Genomic DNA, 19,308 nt, shown 5'->3' with positions numbered 1-19,308 from the left:
GCACCTGCAGCAAATGCACATGTATCCATTACACAAGCAAAACCTATGTTTATGCATACAAATGGTTATCTATGTATTTTGGGAGTAGTTGTATACACTATTATCCTATACACATGTGTAAGTGTGAGACTTTCACACACATTTGTAGCCACCATTTAGAAACTGTAGCATTTGAAAATTTGGTCGACGTTGTCTATGAAATATTAAAGTGAAGAGGCACAGCTCAGTGGGGATTAGAAAGCACAGTTATCAGCATTCCATTTGTGCACTGGACAGACATTTCTCCTTTCATCTAACAATATGCTGCTTGATTCCACAGAGTGCCAAAATATCCACAGCACAGTTAAAGAGCAGATCCTGATAGCACAATGCAGACTTTTTCCACACACTATATAGGTCAAATTACCTTCTTACCTTCAGGTATTTTGGTGCTACCCACAAGTGTGTCAAGTAATCCTGGCCCAAAATTTTTAGCAGATACAAAGGTAACACTATCTCTGCCAGCATATTGAATAAAAATCTAGCTAAAAAAAACCAGGCACATATTAGGTGCCTGCTCATTCTTGCTCTGAAAAAAATAAAAAAAGTTAAATTCTTGCCTTGAATTCTGAAGAATGATTTAAAAGTTGTGCACACTGGACAGTCCATCAATGGCAATGACTAATAGCTGGCCAACTATTAGGACTCTGCCAGCAGATGGGGAAAGGATGCTAGAGACAGAGTCATGTGGCGTAATGTGATGGCACTGTTACCCCAGAATTTGATATTTTTGCATGTACTTCAGATAGGGTGACTATATTTCCCAAAGGGAAAATGGGACACCAGGTGGGGCTCACCCAAAGTCCCCCACACCCCTGCGGATGACCCAAGCCGCTTGCCCAAGCCACTCTCACACACACATGCAGGACTGACCTGAGGCCCCTCCCTCTCCTGAACGCACACACAGGGCTGACCCAAGCACTCACCCGAGCCCCCCCCCCCCCCCACACACACACCCATGGAGCTGGCCCGCCTCCCACCCCCACCCTGCCCCTCCCATGTGCGGGGCTGGAACAAGCCCCCTTGCATCACTGACATTGTCACTTGCTCCCCCCAAACATTCCTCCGCACCCCACTTAGGGAGCATGCCCCACTTTTTGGCAAAACTGGGCATTTAGCCTATTTGCTCTTGCCATCTGATGGTCAGTTGGAAAGGGCAAATGGGACAAATGCCCAGTTTTGCCAAAAAAAATTTGGGACGCCCAGGACAGGGCTTAAAAAGGGACTGTCCAGGCTAATATGGGACATCTGGTCACTTAACACCAAAATTTGGCAGTACTGCAGTCAGCAATTTTGTATGTTCAGCCACTGCCTGCTGAAAACCAAACATCACATAGTTAGGAAAATGTTAGGCCCTGAGAGGCAAGGCCAAATAACTGCATGTTTGCAGTTTTGCTATCAGAATGGGAGGATGGGATAAGAAGGGAATGTATTGTGAGAACAGAAGGAATGTTTGAATGGCTGACCCTGGTCTTGAATGCCTCTGACACCTCTGATATGAGAGTTTTACTGTTATGACTAGAAATATTGTGACAAGAGATAATGAATAGTTTTGCTAAAATTAGGAAAATTGGTGACCCATTGGGGTTACAATGATGACCCACTAGGAGTCACACAGGTTATGTGCTTTGTTTGAAGTTAGCTATACAAGATTAGGCAAAAGAATTTGCTTTGGAGCAGTCTGAGGGAGCTTTCTTTGGGCAAGGATCTGAGAACTAAGTTCCCCAGTGACTAAATAGAAGGTGGGGCCCCCTGAAGCCTGGATGCTCAACCCTCAAGACCATTCTTAACTTTAGGTAAATATAAATGTTTTGAAATGCTCTGAACCTACTGGGACTGTGTGTGTGTGTGTGTGTGTGTGTGTAAGATTAAAAAGTAGTGAGGTGAAAGCACTCTGGTTTGTATCAATTATATATCATACGGATGAACTGTGCCTCCATTGACTTATTCCTGACACTGCCTGGAGAGAACAGTTAAGTCACCACAGCTTTGGGTTCTGAAAACCCTGGGTAACAACAAAAACAGGAAGTTAGGGAATTTATTTTGCTTTGTCTTTACGGATCAAATTTCTATAAACTGCTTTTAACTAGCACAGATAATTGTGCATACAAATAATCTGAATGTGGAACATTACACTCACAATTCGCATTTGAAAAAGACAAAAAGGAAAATTCAGCCCTGCTGCAAGTGGATGTAACTATAGAATTATCGCTGTTTATATCCGATATGAATTTTGCCCCCACTACATGCTTAATTCTCACTAGCATTAAGAAGAATTCCATGTACGCATCAAAGCAGGGGCAGCCTTCAAACACAAGCAATGCAAGTGACTACTTGGGGCCAGCACTTTTTGGGCCCCTTGCAGATGTTTATGCTTATGGGTCAGCCACATTCCCCATCACTTCAGGACTGAGACTGGAGGAGTAGACAATTCATTGCCTAATTAGATCTGACAGACCAAACTGAAAAGCTATCTGGTTCAATTCAAACTGAAACCAATTTTTTCACCTCCAAAATTTCTTCTCAAATTGAAAAAAAACCAATCATTTCAAATTGACCTATTCGAAATAAGTTTTTTTGTTTTGTTTTTAAATGTTTCGGTGAACTAAAAAAAATGATATAAATATTTTTGTTTTTCATTTTGATTTGGCTGGTTTGGGGTATTTATCACCCTTTTATGTGTTTGACCAAAATTTGAATTCAACATGCAGACATCAAAACAAAATATTTTGAAACAAAAAATAGTTGAAATGAAACATTTCGTAACAAAATATTTACAGGTTTCAGAGGGGTAGCCCTGTTAGTCTGTATCAGCAAAAAGAACGGAGGAGTACTGGTGGCACCTTAGAGACTAACAAATTTATTTGGGCATAAGCTTTCATGGGCTAAAACCTACTTCACTGGATGCCCATGAAAGCTTATGCCCAAATAAATTTCAGTCTCTAAAATATTTACACTTTCTTTCAGTCCCTCCACCCAGTTTTTTCTACTTTTTTTCCCTAAAACTATTATCAAATTTGATGCAAATTCACAAATAGTTTCAGAGTCCCCAAAAATGTATTTTTGATGAAAAAAATCTGGTGAAAAATGTCATCAAGTTCTACATTTGATCTCCCACTCTGGAAAACAGACCAAATTCAGAGATAAACTTTGCCCACCCCCAGGCTGGGTCCTAACTCTTGCTCGCATAGGCAGTGACACTGTGGGTGCTCCAGCGCACCCATGGGGAAAAAAGACATCCCGTGGATCAGCTTCTTCCACCTGCCCCCCAGCCCTCCTGCCTGCCAGTGGGCCCCACTAATCAGCTTCTCCCCTTCCCTCCCAGTGCCTTCCACCCACTGGGATCAGCTGTTCAGCAGCATTCAGGAGGCACTGGGGGAGGAGGAGGAGGAGTGAGGACAGGAAGAGGCAGGGAAGGGGCAGGGCAGGGGTGGGCAGTTGGGGGAAGAGGTAGAGTGGGGGGCAGGGCCTGGGACACAGCAGGGGTCGACACCTCCTGGGAACTGGGGAAGTCGGCGCCTATGCTTGCTTGGCTCCCCACAAATTCTCAAGGTGCCCCAGCACTGAAGGAAGATGAGACAACCATGGATTGCTTTGCACAGTGCTTCTCTCTTACTAAGTTCAACTTGGAAGTCTTTCTTTTTAGCAAATACCATTGTGTTCCTGTTCAAAGCTGTGCTACTCAAGCTAAACAAAGGTACAAAGGTCTGGCTTGGGCTGCCAAAAGAGGACTTCCACAAAGGATAACATCCAGACGGCAATTAAACATCACTGCAGGTTCAGCACCTGGCAAGATTACAGCACTGAAAGTGACAGAATGGGTTGCTTTGTAGCCTTTGCTTTCCCTACTACATGTTAGTCAGCATAGTCTAGTTGAACTATAACTAGGGCAGATCACTCATTCCTAAATATACACAAACGTTCAGTAAAGAAAGAGACCACTGCTCTGGAAACCTGACAACATTTTCAAGATAGAAACATTAGCCTGTGGAAGCTTTTTAGCTTCATGGTTTTGGGTATTAAGAAAAGAGCTGCCAAAGGAGATAAAACACTATTTCAACAGTTAAGATATTTTAGTTGTAGGCATCTGTTTGGCCTAACATCTGCTGTGAAATAGGATTCCATGGCAAGAAGTTGTCTGTAATAGATTGCCTGGCTAGAATAACATGGCAGCCTCATGGAGAACATTTGATTCTCTTTCATTAAAGAGGATTCAGAAATGACAATAGAAAAACATTATACAAGGAACTCAACCATGAAAAAGAATGTATATTAGCTTTTGAAAATACCATCTGGAAGAAAATAATTTCAACCTAGACCTTGTAAGAATGAAATTAACAATAAAGGATTACACTGGAACGGTTTTTAATGGGCACTTTACATAGTGTAAAAATCTTGCCTGCATGTTAAACAAACATGGGCCCCAATTCTGCAGATAGATTCATTCAGGCAGACTCCTGCATCCACACAGATCCCTGTTCACCTTAATGGGGATGAGGCCTCAGACTTCTCTTTGCAGAATCAGGGACATGGTTTTCTCTAGCTTTTCAATACCATGGGCCAGATCCTGATCTCAGTTATAACAGTGTAAATGTTGTGTCACTTCAGTGCAACTGAGGCCCACTTACACACGTAAGCAACTTTATGCAGGCAAATAGTCTCACTGAATATAATGAGACTACTCATGAGGGTAGAGTTACCGCTGTGCATAAGTATTTGCAGGACTAGAATCTGGCTCCCAGAGTGTTCAGCAATTAACCCCATCAATATATCATCCTCCATCTCATGGACCAGCTTTTACACAATGCATCTTAGTATATAAAGATCATCTCCGTTCTGAGAGAGGAAGCAAAGCGAATCTAAGTTGTTGGTCTGATTCTGGTTCCCTACATACAAAGCAATTCAAAGCTGTGGGGGAGAAAAAATTCTCCATCCTCTTTAAAGGAGACTCTGAAATGCTACATAAAATAAAATAAAAATTATCCAGCTGTCACAGGCTTCTTTAAAAATATTTTAATAAAAAATTTTCTTCAGCTATGCAGCAGCTGTAAACCTTTTAAACATTAAAAACAATTCTATTCATAAAGCATTCATTATTTCCCTCTCCAACCCAAAGGCAAGATTTCATTGATGCTGGCCAACTCTTATTTTATCAGCTGGTTCATATTCAAGCAGGAGGCACAGACAGACAAGATCAGTGTTCTTAGTGTAATGGTAGCAACGCCATTTCAGTCTATATCTCAGCTTGTTTATGCAACAAAAATAATTACTCTACAATCCTGCCAGTGGCTTGGCAGATTTAGTGTTGGTTTATGGTAATGTGCAGCATGAAAGGCTGAAAGGGAGGGAGTTTAATGCAGAACTGGGATAGACCAGCATTAGAAACATTAAGGTGGAAGTGATTTTCCTCACATTTGAGTTATTAGATTTTATATAGGGATAAAGCAATCTGCTGCGTGCACTGAACTAGAGACCCACAAAGCTGAACAAGAAAGACCTTCACACAGTCATAAGTACTCTGAGAAACAAGCAGGATTCCTGCCCTCCAACCCTTTGTTACCTCACAATGCAAATAGCTTAAGGCAAAAACCCAACATCTACCTACATGCACATGCCCAGTAGTGATGGCTGGGTTCCTAGGCCATAGGAGAATACAAATAATAAAATAATAATAAACAACAGATTGGGCAGACATCTTAGAGTAGAGAGGTGACCATAAATAATAGGTGATCTATGAGAGAGAGGCATATACTACTATAAAATAGTAAGTGATATAGAAACGGTCAATGAGGTGCTCCCATTTACTGTCTCTCCTAGTATAAGTATACCTGATGACAATAGAAGCAGCAAAGAATCCTGTGGCACCTTATAGACTAACAGACGTTTTGCAGCATGAGCTTTCGTGGGTGAATACCCACTTCTTCAGATGCAAGAAGTGGGTATTCACCCACGAAAGCTCATGCTGCAAAACGTCTGTTAGTCTATAAGGTGCCACAGGATTCTTTGCTGCTTCTACAGAACCAGACTAACACGGCTACCCCTCTGATACCTGATGACAATAGACAGCAATACTTCTAAAACAAATACAAAAGACTTTATCAAAGCATAACTTAACTAAAGAGATTCATTACCACACATTATAGAATCATAGGACTGGAAGGGACCTCGAGAGGTCATCTAGTCCAGTCCCCTGCACTCAAGGCAGGACTAATTGTTATCTAGACCATCCCTGACAGGTGTTTGTCTAACCTGCTCTTAAAAATCCCCAATGCTGGAGATTCCACAACCGCCCTAGGCAATTAATTCCAGTGCTTAACCATCCCGACAGTTAAGAATTTTTTCTTAATGTCCAGTCTAAACCTCCCTTGCTTCAGTTTAAGACCATTGCTCCTTGTCCTATCCTCAGAGGTTAAGAAGAACAATTCTTCTCCCTCCTCCTTGTAATGACCTTTTATGTACTTGAAAACTGTTATGTCCCCACTCAGTCTTTTCTTTTCCAGACTAGAGATACCCCAATTTTCCCTCATAGATCATGTTTTCTAGACCTTTAATAATTTTTGTTGCTCTTCTCTGGACTTTATCTAGTTTGTCCACATCTTTCCTGAAACGTGGCACTCAGAACTGGGCACAATACACCAGTTGAGGCCTAATCAGTGGAAAAGAGCTAAGTGGGATTTTAAAAAGGAGTTATTTAGGTGAAGAACAATACAATTTGCAGATACAATAGCTAAAAGAAACATTTATAAGGGATATCAATCCATGTTCTTCAGAACAAGCTGACACTAACTGCGTAGGGCTGGGAAGAAACTTAGGCCATTCATTTGTTATTATACAGCAAGTATGGGCTTTTAAGACTGCATCTGAAAAATCCAGTCCTGGCCACCGTTGGAGGCAGACTAACTAGATTGGCCATTGGTTTGATCTTGTATGGCAATTCCTATGCTCCTCATTCTCATTATTTCCTTGGATAAGATATTAAGAAGGTCCTTTTTTCCCCTTTTTGTAGCCATACGCAATTAGCCATGTACGCTCTTCCTGAAGGGTATATTAAAGAGCAATATCTGAAAAGAGCCAGAGAGTAATTTTAGCGTGCAATTGCCACAGAAGAAAATCAACCCTTTCTTCTACTGGAGTGTGGGGGGACGATTACAAGGAGACTGAGGTAGGAAGCAAGAGTTCATTTAAAGGCAGATGCATCAGTTAGTCAGTAGCCCCAGGATTTTTAAGAGCTGGTCAGCAAGGCAGCAAGCAATTAAGTTTCATTTGTCCAGGCCAATATTTTGCAGTCCTGAGCTGCCTGACATAAAATTTTGCCTCATTTGGCAAGAAAATTTATTCTTGCACACATAATGGAAGTGCTCACCTAAATGAAAGGACACAACAGGTGGGTAGCCAGTTTACCAGCAGCCAGCTGTCATTAGTGCTTTATTTTGAAGCTAGCTACATATCACCCCACAAACCGCCGATAGATAGGAAGAATCTGCCCAGGAAAAGAGTAGTAGCAATTGTGTAAGAAGGCATGAATTAGGCCACTATAAAGAGAACAGTAACTTTCCTGAACATTGCAGGAAAGGAAAAAAGGCAGCAAGGAAAACTAGCTTCCTTTGCAGTTTTCAATCATATGTAAGATGGATTTACAGTTGGAGCTTTGTTCTAGTCTGGAACAATAATTTCTACAGTAATACTTAATGTGAGCTACTGGTTTGTCTTCCGTGACAAAAAGGTGGATTTTTTACAGTGAGATAATTAATGGGTGATAGTTACTCCTGTAAAATCTTAAATGGAGACAAGGCACCCGTAGCTTTTACCATGAGGTTACTTAGGGCTTGGCTACACTTGAAAGTTGCAGCGCTGGGAGTTACAGCGCTGGTCATGCAGCTGTGCAGGAACAGCGCTGGTGTGTGGCCACACTCATAGCTACCAGCGCTGCTGTGTGGCCACATTTGCAGCATTTGCAGTGCTGTTGGGAGTGCTGCATTGGGGAGCTATCCCAGCATTCAAGTGGCAACAACGTGCTTTTCAAAAGAAGGGGGTGGAGGGTGGTGTACTGTGACAGGGAGCGGGGAAGATAGAGAGAGTGGATTTTTGGAGCCAACACTGTGTGTTAGCTTCCTGGATTGAAAAATCACAAAATGTTCGCGAACCCTTAGTCTTAACTCTTAATTGCAAACAGCCTCCCTCCAACACGGACTCCCCGCTGTTTCACTCACTCCCTGTGGTGTACTGTGACAGGGAGCGGGGAAGAGAGAGAGAGTGGAATTTTGGAGCCAACACTGTGCGTTAGCTTCCTGGATTGAAAAATCACAAAATGTTCGCGAACCCTTTAGTCTTAATTGCAAACAGCCTGCATCCAACGCTGTTTCTCTGTCAAGCAAACATTCACTCCCTGCCTCTCATTTGATCATTCACAGCCAGGTACAGATAGCTCCTGTTTGCTATGATCAGTGTTTGTTTTTTTAGATAAGCAGTTCAACGGAGCTCCGATGGGAGTTCACAACAAAACAAAGAGAGGCTGCATAACAAAACAAAGAGTAATTTAGTTAAAAGCATTCTGGGATATCTCCTTATTCCCTGGAGGCCAATAAAAGCGCTGGTGTGTGTCCACACTTGATGAGCAGTGCTGGATCACCAGCGCTGCAATCGCTACACCCCAACCTGACCAGGTGTACAGCCAGCGCTGCAGCCAGGGAGTTGCAGCGCTGGATGTGCCTTGCAGGTGTGGACGGTTACTAATTGCAGCGCTGGAAAGCCTCTACCAGAGCTGCAACTTGCAAGTGTAGCCAAGCCCTTAGTGGGCTCAGCAGCGCTAATCCTCCTGCCTGTGGTTGGCCTTTTCTTAGTTAATCTCATGGTAAAACTACAGTGCCTTGTCTCCACTACATGTTCAGAGTGAGATAGCTAACGTGCACTAATTATCTCCCGCAGTTAAAAAACCCCCACCTTTAATTGGTGAAGACAAAAGGTACGTCTACACTACAGCCACAGCTACTCCACTGTAGCACCATGGCATAGATGTTCCCTACATCCATGGAAGGATTTTTTTTCAGTTGATGTCGTTAACCCACCTCTCCAAGAAGTCAATGGAAAACTCCTTTATCAACTTAGCCACATCTCCACTGGGGGTTAGGTCAACCTAACTACAGTGCTCAGGGCATAGAACTTTTCACAAGCTTCAATGATGCAGCTAGGTCAACCTCAGTTTTAGGTGTAGAACATGCCAAAGTCTTAGGGTGAGATGGGGTGGGAAAGACAGGTCTAAGAAACTGAGAAACCAGATAAACAACATAGGTCCACATCAAAAGATGAATCTGCCATTTGTTCATTATGTAAATGATACTGTCTGAAATAGAAAACATGTCAAGATCAAAGCAAAATATGATCTGAAGGGAAAACGATGCTTGCTCTGTACATGATTAATTATAAATCCTCTTGAAGTCTGGTGATGTGACCCATGTGCTGACCCAAGTGATTAAATCAAGTTTTTCCTGACTAGAAGGGAAACTGAGAATAAAACTTACTGTTTCAACCACAAAAATATGTTGCCAAATCAAAGGGAGAGCTGGATTAAAACCTTGAGCTTCTCCCTTCAACTAGGATGAAATTCACCCGAGTGCAAAGGGTTTCTCCACCAGTAAGATGCCACTCAAGGCTAATCTTAAGGACATGTGTGGGGCTGATGGCTTAGCATAGGCCTGCAAAAGTAGGATGAATTTCAGCCTCACAGTGAGACATCAAGGAGTGACAAAAGGAGGTTGTATTTTTCACTCCTTTCCCACCCAGCTTGAATGAAGAGACACCTTCCTGAGAGAAGGAGTGTGCTGATGACAGGGTGTACTTGACTAACTTTATCATTCAGATTTTGGTTTCTCAACTATCTAACAACAGTTATTCTTTAAAGAGGAGGGAAACACACACAAGTATGCAATCAAACCCATTTGTTTTCACTGGTTTTCAGGTGTATGGTATTTAGAATATACACAATGAGAAAAAGCAGGGCACACAACTGACTGAGCCGTCACAAGACAAATCAGCGCATTTTCTTCTCAGAAGTCAATACCTAGGCCCATAGCAACATTAACAAATCAGAGTGTATGTGCAACAAACTTCAGCTGAGTGCAAGACCCTTACTGTTCGGGGAGATTTTGGGAAACCAGTAAAGTGCTTAAGCCACTATTGTGTGTTGCTAACAGTAGTCAAGTTAGCAAACCATACTGAACCATTCTTGCTTACTGCTAAAAGTAGCTAAGTCAGCAGGTCGTAAATTGGTCATGCAGCGGCCTCAGTGTAACCAGACAGGAGGGGAGGGGGTTTCAGGTGCCACAGACAGGGCAGCTTGACCCCGCGCCCTTCCTGCTAAGAGTGTTAAAATTGCTGATACATATATTTAAAAAAAACAAGAAGTCTGTTTATATGTGGCCCCCGGAAATGTTTGTCAGGGCCCAAAGGCATGAACACTTTAAAAAAAAAATCTCTGATTAATTGGCAATCATAAAGTGTCTAACCTTTTAACCCTGCTTGCTTAGCAAGTTTTCTTTAAGGAATATGTCATTGTATTACTAATGTATAAATAAGGGGGGAAGTTTGAAGTAATTGGACTTCTCAGGAGGGGCTTTTCAGGGACACTCCCTCTGGCATCTTCGGGTCCCCACCGGCAGACGGAAGCTTGGCCAGCTGAAGCCTGTCATGGTGCCACTCGAAAGCCTCGGTAATTAGCTTAGGTAATTATTGAGGTTTGGGGGTGTTTCACTAACCTGTTACAAACGTGTGTAAGTGCTTGAGACTAAGTAAAGTTTAGCTTCAAGTAAAAGCACTCTTGTGTTGTCCTGTTTGTGCCAGCCATCTATCAGTCAGATGGCTGTGTCTCCCTTGATTTATTTCCTGATACCATCTCGCACAGAGTAAAGTTACTGAGAGCTTTCGGTTAAAGGAACCCCAGATAACATCACCCTTCCAGCTCTGCACAGCATTCATTGTCCCAACCTGCACTGCTGTTCATTTCCTCGTGCCTGATACTCTATTTAGTCATAAATTCCACTTTTGTATCTGTCACTCACTCTCAAGTGAATTCATCACTCTCCTCACGTGAACCTTCTCAAGACCCCCATGTTTGGGGCATGTTCCCTATTCCAGGAGCCAAGTGACCACTCTTCTCTCTTTCTCCAGCTGCCACCAAGCCCTCCACCTCTATTACCACTGTTATCCTCAATCCACCTCTATGTCGGGGAATATACAAAATTTAAAACAATCAAATACCGTAAATTGGCTAAATAGTCTAACCAATAAACAGGATGACTTCCTCCATCACCTACCACTGAGTAACCTCGACTGTTACTAAAATGCCAGGCTGAACAGCTGCATTTTGCATCATGTACTAAAGGTCATCAAAGTCCAGCTGTGGTGAATCATCAGAGGGAATGAATTCCAAAGCCTAAGGCTTTCTTCTGAGGATAATGACAGAACACCCCCAGGAACTCATCTCTGGGGACAGTCTGCACCAGCTTTCCAGTGGGCTACAACTGATGCAGTCACAGAGCTGGACTCTCCATTGCCCTGCACCTTGTGTAGTCTGCACAGCAAGCATCTACAAAATGCTACCACTCCAGTATAGTAGCATTTTACATTCACTTTGCAACAGTGTAAGTGACCATACAGAGTGCAGGGCAGTTGAGAGTCAGGCCCACTGTCTGCCTCTCTGTTTTTTTCCACATGGAGGGCTCCAATATAGTAAAAAGAAACCACTTTCTGACATTATACGCATACACATGCTTCTTTACTCATAGACCAATCAATGCAGAGTACTGTCCTTTAGATTAATTTCTGCCTGATCTAGAGAGACTTACAACGATAACAGCATTTAATATCATGCTAATAGCCAATTAAACTTAAACGTAGTTATGACTTGGTTGCACCTTTCAGTTGTAAATTCCAAAAGGCATCTCCTGCCAAGGCTGGTCATGCTATATGTTGAGGTAGAGTGGTTAAAAAGAGATTTTTTTTTCTGTGGTCAAAATTTTCCATGAAAAATTGTGACTGTTGGAAAGAAAAAAAGAAGTCTTTTGTCTCAGACAATTTTTTCATTTTTCTTTTTTTGTTTGGTTTTTCATTCAACTAAAAGTCTTTCCTTTTCCAAAGAAAACTTAATTTTCCATGGAAATCAGACATTTTTCATGAAAATTTTTGCTTAATCTAAAACCCAGTTTTCTGTTGAAAACTCATTTGATTGAATTTTCAATCAGCTCTAATACTGGGGAGCTGGCATAACAATGTTTTGCTCCCACTACAAAAAAAAATTACTCCTGCTCACTAAAAATCCCACTGCCCTGCACAGTGGAAGGCCAGTGAATTTCAGCAAGCCAGCAAGATGATTCCTAATGCACTCCAACATTAAACTGACTATGAAAAATAGATGGTGAGGGATCTTCATATTATGCCCAGGTGTCTGCTGCTGCTGCGGAGCCCAGCTGCTAGTGCTGGACACCATGCATACTCACCAATATTTAGAAAACTTTGACAAGACGTCCCCAACTAAACTGGAATCTGGGGAACCACCAGAAAACTCTAGGTGCATGCTGCTGAATGTTAAAACTCCTGTCCTATAGTAGCATTTATAAGCATTAAGCGAGTCTCACAAGCCCTGTTGTGAGGTCAGTATAATTTCCACATTGGACAGATATGGAGCCTGAGATTCAGAGGTTAAAGAGCTTGACTAAAGGCACAGATAGTCAGTGTCAGAGGTGGGATCAGAACAAGTCCCATGAGCTCACTTTTGTATTCAGCCCACCAGACTAGGCTGCCACAGGGGTGAAGGAATGCCTATGCACACTTTGTACAGTATTTGGTGGTAATTTATAGTTGGAGCAGGGCAAAGTTAGAGAAAAGGCACCAGCTGGATAGAGACAGAAACAGAGAAACGAGGGAAAAGTAAACATGGCTGAGCAAAAGTAAACATCAGTGAGAAAGCTTTACATTGTAATGACTCCAGAACAAAGATCCTTTGCCCCAAAACCTATGCTAATGGCTATGAATTTCAATGCACAGAAAGAATCAAAGCTGTGGCTCCCTGAGCGAATGAAGGATGTGAAGTCCCCTTGTGTTATTGTACATGTGATGTTATATTTCACACAGTTTCCACACATCTTGCCTTAAATGTGCAATCTGGCTGAGTTACAATTGCTACAAATTCTCTTCCATCACATTGCATTTGTGCCATTCCCCCTCCCCACCAATGTTCTCAGTTAAACCAGAAAATCAAGCTATCAGGTCAAACCATCAGTAAATGTTCATACATTAAAAAACTATACGGAGGCAAATGTCTCAGTAGTGAAATCAATAGAGTAACACCAGGGATCTAATGTGGCCCGTTTTGTGCATTTAGGTCTTTATAGTCCAATCCATGTTCTCCTGAAACATTTGCCCTATAAAAGTTAAGGCACTCAAACAGGACCGGTGCAACCACTTACGCAAACTAGGCAGCCGCCTAGGGCGCCTAGTGGTTGGGGGCGCCTAAAAGACCGCTCAGGTGAGGAGGTGGAGTGGAGATGAGCTGGGAGGGGAGGCACACGGGGAGGGCCGCCTGCAGTAATGGGGGAGGGGAGGCACACAGGGGAACCACTCCCTACCCCAGATCACCTCCACTCTGCCTCCTCCGCTGAGCACACAGCCCCCTCTAAGTCTCCTCTAATCGGCGCCGCAAGTCAGGGAGGGGAGGAGAATTAGAGTGACGCTGGCGTGCTCAGCAGAGGAGGCACAGCCGAGGTGAGCTGGGACGAGCTCCCCAGGTGGGGTTAGCTGTCGCGGGGGGGGGCTCCTCTGGTGGGGGGGTGGGGGCGTGGTTAGCTGCTGTGGGGGGGCGGGGTTAGCTGGGTGGGGGGATGGCGCAAGGTGGAAGTTTTACGCTCTAGGCGAAACTTCCTTGCACCGGCCCTGCACTCAAAGGTTGGCTCAGCACTGCAGGGACATAGTTGACTTAAGTCAGGAGAAGGTGGCTCCCCTCTCTGTGTCTGTCTGTCCTCCTTTTCTTCCCTTCTCCTCACCCAAAGTCCCTCCGGGTCTGTGCTCTGGATTTCTTTCCTGTATTAGCTCCTGGTCCTCATTGTGCCTTTGGAGTGTTTGATCTCTTAACCTTAACACGGCATTTAATTTCCATGGTGAAATTTAAGGAGAGCAGCAGGGGCTCTGGAGGTATTCAGCTTGTGCAGCTGGTACTCAGCATACAGACCCAGCAAGCAGAGGGTCATGGAAATTTCAAGGTGTCTGGGAAACCTCTTCAATAGGACAGGATGCATTTCAGTGAAATAAGAATAAACACTTTATAACAGGGAAAGAGAGGCAGGTCCCTGGTGTTTCCCCAAAACAGTCAGAGGAGACAATTCAGAAGATGAGGGAGGTTATGGAGCAGAAGCAGAAACAGATGGTCTGCAGAGTAGCAGGAGAGTGAACTCTAGCAGTGGGAGGCTGGCACTGAAGGTGGCAAAAAAAAAATTAAAAAATCAGTTCTTGCAGCCCTACGTGCAATACAACTCCGTGGAAAGATAAGGTGAAACATGAGACAGGTGTCAAAGCCTGAAGGTCACCCCTATCCTCAAACAACTCACTGCTCAAATTAGGAGCAAGTTTAAAACTACCCTTTTTTTTTTTTAATCACTCCTTGGACTTGATTAATCCTACCTCTACTTCCCACCCCCTGAAATAGGCACAGCCCGATCCCTCTACACAATTCTGTCTGATGTCAGAGCCTTCTCTTCTGCATTGTCTGTGATCTTGCATCTCTCTGCATCACTGCCACTCCATTCCCTTTCACATCTCAGCTGAAAATGTACTTTTTCTCCTTCACCTACACTTCCTCATTTTCATCTCTTCTGCTAGAAGTTTAGCTGTATTATTATTGAGATACAGTTTGTATGAAGCTGCACAAAAAAAAATTAAAGCTAATGTTTACAATCAAATTTACACAAGTTAAGAAGGAAGGTACTGTACATCTGGGGTCAGACTTGAGCTATGAGAGGTCACAAGTATCGGTTGCAAGGTTCACAGGATACATACATAGTACATAACCTGCATAGACCCAAATTGGGGTGCAGGAGTTTTTAAAGCATCAGTGAATAAAGTGATCTCATGTATGCCACCCATAGAATGTATTTAGAGTCCAAGTCAGTGTTGGTGTAGCAAATAGGTATATGGGTGGGGTGCATCCCTTGGATGGTCAGGGGAGGAAGTGGGTTATTTCCCTGACTGGCGGCCTCATTTATTCGTCTTAGTACTGATGGTGTCCCGTGATGTGTTCCGTGTAGATGTCTCTGGACCACCTAATGGTGTCAGACACCATGAGCTGTCTCATGAGCTGGGTGTAGCCCTAACCAACTCCACACACTCTCAGCACCGGCTCATTGTGGGGGTCCCATGTGCCCAAGGCTCCCACAACCAGGGCGTGGATCTGGACCTCATAGCCCTGAGCTCTTAGGGTGTCGGCCTGCGGGGTGTATTTCAACACCTTCTGAGCTCAGGCCTCATGGAAGTCCAGGGACCTGTTTTCAAATGGCCCTGTGATGTCTACCATGAGGCTCTGCTTTTCCTTGTCGGTCATGGCTATGTCGGGTAGCAGTTGGCTGTCCGTTCCAGGGATTGCAGAGTCAACAGTGATCTTCCCCAGGGATGGTGGGATGGCTTTCACCATCCGGTTCTGGATGGCCTTGTCCTGGTGCTGCCAGGCTTACAACCACACAGGACATGGGGCAGGGTCTTGTTGGGATAACCACACTTCCTGCAGCGCTTGTCCCAGTTTCCGTGGTGGATGGCTCTGTTGAGGGGAATGCAGTTGAGCTGGGCCCGGTGGATGAACTGCCAGTCGGTGAACCTAGTGAAGCTGCCCCCAGGGAGAAAGCGGTTGCTAGTGTCCCACTTGCTGGTAACCTCGAACACCTTGCCCTGGTTCAGTTTCCACTTGAGGTTCTCAGCATAGTGGCAGCAGATGGCATCTTTCAAGGTCCTTTCCAGCATCATTCTGGCAGTCGGGGTGATGATGGTGTGGTCCAAGGTCTTTATGCGCGGCACCAGTACTCCCAGCTCCCGATGCACCTTGCATCACATCCAGCAGCAGCCAATCCTCTTTCCTAGACGTCTGAAGGCGTTGCGGGCGCGGGACCAGAGAGAGGACAAGTCTCCCCCCTCTCTCCTGAATTCAGCTTCCAGGGACCCACTGAGGTAAGTGGCGACGTCCTGCTCGGAGGGGGCCCTGGTGATGCATTTTCTGACCACGTGCCGTATGCATCATCCGTGATGCTCCTCACTGTTGGCTCCAGGCATGTCAGGAGGCAGAAGGCGTGGGTGATCCTGTAGTGTAGTTATAAATGTGCACTCACCAGAGGTGCCTTCTATCAGAGGGGTAGCCGTGTTAGTCTGGATCTGTAAAAGCAACAAAGAATCCTGTGGCACCTTATAGACTAACAGACGTTTTGCAGCATGAGCTTTCGTGGGTGAATACCCACTTCTTCAGATGCAAGACTTGAACGTTCTGTGGAAAGTGAGAGAGAGACTGATGGGATTTAAGGATACAGAGAGGTATGTGTATGAGAAAGATGTTTGGAGCTGTGGTTAAGGCATATTTTACATTTGAGTAGAGTTAGGGGAAAGGAAGAAAGCAGTGGGAGCTGATGAGGTCAGGGAGGAGGTTGCAGTAACCAAGGAGAGAGAGAACCAATCCATAAACTGGGTTGCCATTTGGGACAGACAACAAGGGGTGAATGTTAGTGATACTATTGAGGCCCTGGATATTAAGCTGGGGGAGGGGACTTCTTTAAGCAGAACTGATAACTGTTAATTAGAAATGATTGGTCAATTTCCCTACTGAACTTACCCATTTGTATTAACTTGCTCTTTCAATGGAATTGAATAGCTAGTGTCATCCTGTTCCAAACAGGTGCATCTGCTTCTAGCACTGGCATTGTCAGGAGTTGAAATGGGACTAGATTCCACTACTGTCTAGTTGCAGTATTTATTTGCATAACTGAGAACAGATGTGTTGATTTAACATATTGCATGAGCCCAACCCTTTTTTTGGACAAGGGTAAGATGTTTGCCAGCTGCCTCGTGGCAAGGATCACAGACTGGTCAGTGTGTGGAGGCGCCGTCAGAGCATCCGCTGGCTGCCAGGGAGAACGGATTCTCTGCTTCCTGCTGCACAGTCTCCTCCTCCTCTTTCTCATCCACAAAAGCCCTGTTTCACGCCACACTGGATGGGGATGGTGTCCGTCTCTCCGTCTGTGGTGCGGATGGTGGTGGTGCAGTCCTTGTAGAGGTCCCAGAGAATCTGGAGGAAGGTTTCCAGCATCCCAAACTCTCCCAGGGTGGCAAAGGTGTGATGGTGGGGTATGAATTCAAAGGCATTGGCCTGGTCGAGCCATGCTACAGAGCACTGCCTCCTGGACCTCCTGGCTGCCTGGATGGCCGTCTGGAGAAGGAAGTTGTGCTTGTAACATCCCTCGCAGGACATGAAGCCCTTCTGTGCTGAGCTGGTGTCTCTTTGCAGTGACTGCACAGGTCTTAACCCAGCTTCTCCAAATTGAGCGACTGTGGGCAGGATTTTCCCAGTTGTCAGTGGGAATGATGAATTTCTTGAGACTTTGCTTGACCTTTTCGCTGTATTGGGGCTTTGACCTTCCTCTGCGTCATGGGCAGCTCTTGAGTTGGCCACAGAGCACAGCCTTCGCAGACAATCATGAGACATCTGCTCCACATGTCCCAACCAGCAAAGCCTACGAATGCCCAGCCTAGTCTGCATAGCTTGTTGGCCAGTTCTCTGACAGATCTCAATACTGGTGATGTGTTGTGTGATGGGTTCCCCCTGGGGTGCCACCTGGAACTGGGGTACCACTGAGCCCCCTGACCCACCAGCCTGGGCTCCCTCTCACACTGTACTGCAGTGACAAGCTACAAAGCCCTCCAGCCTGCACTTTCACCACCATACATACAGGTAGGGGCACACCCAGCTGCAGTTACAAGCAGGCTTTCTGACTAGCCCCTGCATGGGAAGGCTACTCCCAGCTCCTCAGACATGAACCCCCTCTGGAGTATAAACCCAAAATTATATAGTCTTGCACTGCACAGGGAACTGTTCAGCATAAACTCATAAAATTTGCCCCGCCTCTCAATGTGGAGAGGAATATGCAACAGCCTTTTGCCCCGAGTTATGATTCCCACACACTTCACTCCAACTCACTGGTTTAGATAAAGCAAAAACAAGTGTATTAACTACAAAAGATAGTCTTTAAGTGATTATAAGTGATAGCAAACAGATCAAAACAGATTACCTAGCAAATAAACAAAAAACACAAACTAAACTTAATATACTAAATAGATTGGATATGAATAGCAGATTCTCACCTGAAGAGATGATACAAGCAGGCTGCTGATCCTTAAGGGGCCAGCTGCACTTGCTTTACAGCTTGGAATCCCCAGGTGTTTCATTCACAGGCTAAAGATCCCCAGCACTTCCCCCACTTCACTCTTTATTCCTCAGGTGTTTCCCGGAGTCTTCTTCTGTGGGAAGCAGAGAACACCAGATGATGTCACTCCCTGCCTTATATAGCTTTTGCATATGGTGGGAACCCTTTGTTCCCAAAAGCTTGATTCCCAGCCCCATCTGTGGAAAAAATACTGACATCCCAAAATGGAGTCTAGAGACATGTGGTCTCATCACATGTCCCTGTAGAGTCATAGCAGCCATCATTCACAGGCTGTTTGGAGTGTTCACAGGAAGGCTCCCCAGGTGGGAGATAAGCTTCTCCCAAGGCCTATTGTTTTTTTCCTAATGGCCCTTTGCCCTGCATAGGCCCTTGCCTACCCACTATCTAGACTGAAAGCATCTTGTCTAGCGGCATTACCCAGGTATAACTAAATTTGAAATACAGATACATTGTCAATATTCATAACTTCAGATACAAAAATGATACATGCATGCAAATAGGATAATTATATTCATCAAATCATAATTTTTCCACTGATACCTCACATGGCTTATCTTGCATAAAATACATTTTAAATTATGTCATAATCCTATCATAATAATATCAATGTGAAGAATATGAGGTGCAGTGTCACATGTTGGTCCCAAGTAACTCCAAGGATCTTTCTAAGACAGTAGAAGTGGAAACTGGGTTATGATGTCTGCTGCTGCTAGGAGCACATAACTCAGCTTTCACAACCATAAAGGAGGGCACTAAGGACACAAGGCTGATAGACGGTGACCTTTGTGTTCAAGTTTAGCAACTTGTT

The sequence above is a fragment of the Mauremys mutica genome, chromosome 6, assembly GCF_020497125.1.
Source record: "Mauremys mutica isolate MM-2020 ecotype Southern chromosome 6, ASM2049712v1, whole genome shotgun sequence".
NCBI lineage: Eukaryota > Metazoa > Chordata > Testudines > Geoemydidae > Mauremys > Mauremys mutica.
Note: the sequence above shows the minus strand (reverse complement) of the source record.